We start from the raw sequence: 6,000 nt of genomic DNA, 5'->3' as shown, positions 1-6,000 counted from the left end.
CAAGCAAAGCTGCTCGATCCCAATAACTCACCAGCCTCTGTCACCCTGTGTATGGGTCAGCGTGTCCACCCAGGTCAGAGAACGTGGATCCTTTAGACAGAGAGGCACCCATCCTCCCTGTGGGGTGCCTGGTCTCTGGGCCTTCGGATGGGGAAGCATTCCTGACCTCACTTCACGTGGCTCCTCTGAGATGCCCATTCTTGGAGAAAATTCTCTCTTTCTCTCGGACACTTTAAATAATTCTCGGAAGAACCATGGCTCGCCCACTGGAAGGGCTTCTGCAAAATAAAGCAGGGTGGCTAGACTGTATTTTCATGAAAGTAAAGGAAAGTTAGGAAATCAGTCATTCTATTACAGACAACACATATGGTGTTCAATCTCAAACAAATGGCTATTTTAACTCTGGGAGTATTTCAGGGCAATATATGGGAGCTAAACATTATAAGAGCATAAAATGTAATCTTTTTGCCAGCTTTCTCAGCCTGTGGCAACCCAAAGGTGTAAAGTTAATCATACTGAACAAAGAAAAGAATTCTAAATTGTCTGATACCTTTGACTTGAATTCTACCTTAACTGAAAAGGCAAGCAGCTAGGGGTTTATATTATTGTGTGTACCTTAAGTTACAAACTGTTATAAAATGGAAGGAGATTTTTGTGATCATCAATATTTCAAAAACGTTTCAGATAAAGGTTATCTAGAACAAACATTTACAAGTAAATTTAAAAAGTTGTAAACCCATCTTGCAGGCAGTAATTTGGTGAACTAAAAAGGAGTTTTACTAGAAAGGAGGAACAATGTCATAAATAATTTTGTCTTATTATAAAGAATTTAATAAAATAACAAAATTTGTTCTATAACTGAGAAATCTACTTTTAAGAGTTATAAAACTCATCATTGTTTAGACATGATCGCAGACGTTTGCTGTTCATGCTTCACATACTAGTGCAAAATAATAATAGTCATAATTTTAAAGGCTACAGTTTGGCCAAACTATTATATATATAGCTTCACAAAGTACTAAAATAATATTTTAAAAATAACCATAACTATTATTTCTTAAAAATGAACATAAAACTAACAGTTAGGAGACATTAAATTAGGTCAGAACTATTTATTGGATTTTTAGGTTTGTGGGTTCTGATAAAACAAACCCCACAAGCCCTCTAGAACAATCAGAACCATGGAGGGCCAGCAGTGCATGCAAAAAGAGTAGGGATTGTGTGGGAGATGGTTGGTTATAATCCCCAAATCCAATGCTACAGTCACACCATTTGTACCACTTGATTGTTTACAAAACCAACTGGATTTGAGCACTTTTGGTCATGGGTCCAAATTCATTTACATATCTTAATACTGATGCATTAGTTTTGTTATAAACACCTTAACTCACATTTTTAATATAACATGTGTGATATTTAGCACTTCCTGTATGAATTATATAAATGATAGAGAATGTGGCTAAGTTACGGCTTTTAAAATTACTTTTTGCATTAGAACCTGCAGCTTCAGCAGTAGCTTTGGGGAACCATGTCTTAACCGTGACTAGTTTTATAACTCTTAAAATGTCAGATTTTCAGTCATAAGGCAAATTTTCTCAATGGCTTTTCTCTTATTAAATCCTGTAATAGTAATGAACAATGAAACGTCCATTAAACGATTAGGTAATAAGATATATTGTGCTGGATTGTGTGATGCTGAGAAGTTTATGTCTTCAACACTACGGTCAGACCTGTCCCTAACTTGGAGCAATATCCACATCATAGCCATTAACTGAAAAATAACGACAAAAATATGCCATTGTGTCTACTATGTGAAAAATAAAATCTCGTAATATCATAGGCATGGAAGTTGCTTATCGTTTCACATTTAGTGCTTTGTTTGAAACTGACCCATGACCCCTCTGAGATCAAAGTTCATGCAACTGGCAAGTAATGGTGGCATTATTTTGTGTCTCTGACTTGTGAAGTGCACAAAAAAGGAATTCATAGAGATAAATTGTTTGGCATGAACAAGTTCCCTCTAAGCCTTAAGTATTTTCTCAAATTTAAATGAGGATAAAGAATGAGAAAAATAAATTATTAAAGGTAGCCAGTTTTATCTTTTTTCTCCTCCCAAAAGGCTTGGTATTCCTAGTTTCTTATTTTTATGCCTTTCAGAGTGAGTTTCATGGTCCAAGACCCACCCATTTACTAAACATGACAGAGCTTTTAGCAGTGGAATAATGCTATAATTTAGCTATTTAATGTGTTAAATAGGCTTTTATGTTTAGGCTTAAACCCTAACTATGATTTACTATATTTGGGGGTGGGTGTGAGGGGGGAGAAATAAATTCAGAATTGGAATGCAATGTTCCCTGTCACCTGCATGCAGACAAAATTATTTCCAAGAACACCTGTGTGCCATGCACAGGCCAGGCTGAAGAGGAAGGGAGGAAGTCTGATGCTTTACAGTATAAACTGAACAGGGGCCCTAACCCCTGGAATAAGAGAAGCCACTCACTTGTATAGGATTCCTACCTCCTGCCTCTTCTGGACGGATGGGATGAATCAAGGAAAGATGGGCAGGGTTTCCCTTCTCTCTTCAACACCATTTTCCAGAGAAGCAGCTTATATGGCCTCCAAGGGATGGCCATTTAAGAGAAAAATGAGGGGGTAGGGTTGTCTGTCCAGGCAGATATTCAGAGTTCAAGATTCGTCGTTGGGGTCAGCATGCTTAGAAAGGGGTATTGTTTTTGGAATGCAAAGCCCGTAGTATAACTCAGAGCTCCAGTACCCGTACAGAGATCTTGGAGAATCAAGGTGTCTTGATTTTGTTCATCAAGTTCTGTTGGGACACAGCTGCGTCCACTGGCGCATCTATTGCCGGTGGCTGCTTTCACGATCCAGCTGCAGAGTTGAGTAGTTGTAACAGAAACTGCATGGCTTGAAAAGCCAAAAATATTTACCATCTGGCCCTTTACACAAAAAGTTTGCTGACCTCTGATCTAGACCAAATGTTAGGGCAGCAAACGGATTAAACTAATTGACACGAAAATGTAGATGACTGATGTTTCTCCTGTAACCACCCCCAAGAATATCAACCTGTTAACATGTTCATAAACCTAAATTAATTGCAATTATATGAATAAGGTCTCAGTGGGCACTTGACACATAGTTTTTAGCAGGTACCCTTCTTAGGGCCTACCAGGAAATGCTCACATCTTCAGGTCCATACATCCTTCATTTAGCCTATTTTTAATGAGCTGAATCCACTACATTTGCTCATTTCTCTGTTTACTCTGCTTGGGTTACTCTTCCCATTCCACCCCCACCCCACCTCTTGTACCTGGATAATTCTTACTTGTGCCTTAAAACTTAGCCCAAGTCTCCCCTAACACATTTGTTCCCCACTGAAGCATTCTGCCATTCCATTCCATTGTTTTCCTTGCTGATCCTCAATACGAGGTACCACGTGTATATTATGAAAATATTTATCACACTATATTATAATTACTTGTCTGTGTGTTTCCTCCATCAAACTATAAACTCCTTGAGAGTTTAGACTGTCTCAGTTCACTTTTATATCCCCAGGGCTTAGCATGGTACTTGGCATACTGTAGGTGAACAATAGTGAATAAATCAATATTTATTAATCCCCTTCAGTTTAATCCCTGATAAGGAAAATACTGGCTACCTAGTTCAACGAGGGGAATGTTTATACGTAGAGAACCTCCTCAGAAAATTTCCCTGAATGTTGTGGAAAGAAAGTGGGTAGATTTCATCTACAATTGTATCCTTGCCCGTTTTAGAGGACTTACTTTTTGAGCACCACTAATAGCAACTGTGGAATTCCAAGATAAATTTTTGTGTGTGTGTGGTGAAAAAATTATCAACAAGGTCATGTGCTCAGAAAGCATGGATTCCAGCTTTTTATAAGCCCAGGTGTATCAAGGTGTCGATTATGTGGGCAGTATTTTCTTAAGAATGAAATGTTCCTGAATAATTTTCCCATTACATCAGCACACAGCATTGAATCCAACAGTATTAAACAAATCCTTCTTTTTTATTTAACTTTACTGGAAAGATTTACAGAATTATATATTATTCATGTAGGACTTCATCATGGAAGTAGCAAACTGAGGACCTGAATAGGAAACGCCATTAATATTATTAAGTTTTATAGAATGTGGGAGTCCTGGCCTCTATTTTACAATGGTCCAGACTTTTATTGATCAAGTTAAAATTACCTTATCATGAATGCTACTTCTAAAAACTGGCCCTGACCAACACTCATCATTAAGCGGAAGAATGTATTCATATTTTCAGACATCCTGTAATTACCGGAGAACTACATGACACCAGAATGAACCTCCATTGCTAGACAATAGGAGAATATTTCAATCTTCAGTTGATGCAGTGGACATTTGTTGTTTGTTCTGCTTACCAGTCACTTTGCCTTCTTTTGGTACATTTTCTTTTGGGGACCCACCTCTTTCTCCCTCATAGTCCATGTGGTTTCAGAAGACTTGACTCTTCACTGACTCCGTTGAGGCTCTAGGAGACATGTCCCAGACTGGGCCAGTCAGTATTTCTGTCACAGTGACTGGTTCAGGGTTGGCACATGACTCTAAGCCAATCCCATGAGACTGACTCCTGTAATGATAAAGTGTGCGTGGACTTGCCAAGGGCTACCATGTTGAGAGGGCTGGCTGGATCCCACTGCAGGAAAGAACAGAGCTGAGAGATGGATAGATAGTGAGTGCAGTATTATTTAAGTCCTGGCAGCACTATTTAAGCTATGCCCAAAGTTAGACCTTTTTTTGGATGTTTCAGTTATTTCAACCAATAAATAGCTATTTTTGGATTTAACTAATTTGACTGGGGTTTCCATTGCTTACAACCAGAAGATTCTATTAACTCCAATAATAATGTAATGAAATAAAAAAGCTGTCTGGAAGAGGTGTCTGGGGAAAGTCCAGAGAGGTCAAATAATAAAAAGTAAAAGAAAATATAAAGAGAATGAGTATTAAACATCTCTGAAAGCATTTTAAAGCTGGTTTTAAAAATTAAACATAGATTTATTGGGGTAATCACTTCATAAGTTATATAAATGTCTAATCACTGTGTTGTACACCTGAAACTAATACAATATTGTATGTCAACTGTAATTGAAAAATTAAAAAAAAATTTAAAGATTAGATGAATTCTCAATTAGGAATAATGTGTGAGAAAAAAAGTTATAATATTTTCACTTTCCATTTTTCAGTTTCATAATTTTGAGCATAGCATAGTATTTTAGTCATTATTTAGGACATTAATATTTTGAATATTGTAATTTATATTTAAGTACAGGCTATAATTTTTCTTTAATTATGTTTTAAAAAGAGTTAATTCATTCTTTTAAAAGTTTATTATGAAATATTTCATACATATGGAAATGTATACATTGGAAACAAAATATAAACACATAAAATAATATAACCAACATCTGTGTATCAGTCTAAGAAATATATTATTACAAATACGTTGAAGTCCGTTTACCCTCTCCTTGGACAAATCTCTATCCTTCCCTCCTAGAGGTAATTACCATTCTCAATTGGTTGTCTATCATTCCCAGGCATTTTTCATACTTTACCTTATCTGTATGAATGCCTAAACAGCAAATAGTGTTATTTAGCAGGTAACTAAGCTTTATACAAGTGGTACAATAGTGTATATTTTCTCCTGCAACTTGCTATTTAAGTTAAACACTATGTTTGTAAGATTCATTCTTGTTGAAATGAGTAACTTGCCTTCATTCATTTTCACTACTGTGTAATACTACATTTCAAGTTCTTAATAGGTTGAGAACCCTGCAGAACGTGGGGAAAATCTTGAAGTAGAATTTTCACTACCTTTAACTAAAATTTAGCATTTCCTTCAATTATAAAGTAGGCAACCTACCATAGTAATATGAGACTTTATCACCAATAGAAATCACTGATATTTCCATATCACCTTATGGTTAATACAGAGATCTTG

This window comes from Rhinolophus ferrumequinum, chromosome 20 (genome assembly GCF_004115265.2).
Source record: "Rhinolophus ferrumequinum isolate MPI-CBG mRhiFer1 chromosome 20, mRhiFer1_v1.p, whole genome shotgun sequence".
Lineage (NCBI taxonomy): Eukaryota > Metazoa > Chordata > Mammalia > Chiroptera > Rhinolophidae > Rhinolophus > Rhinolophus ferrumequinum.
This window is presented reverse-complemented; position numbering follows the sequence as displayed.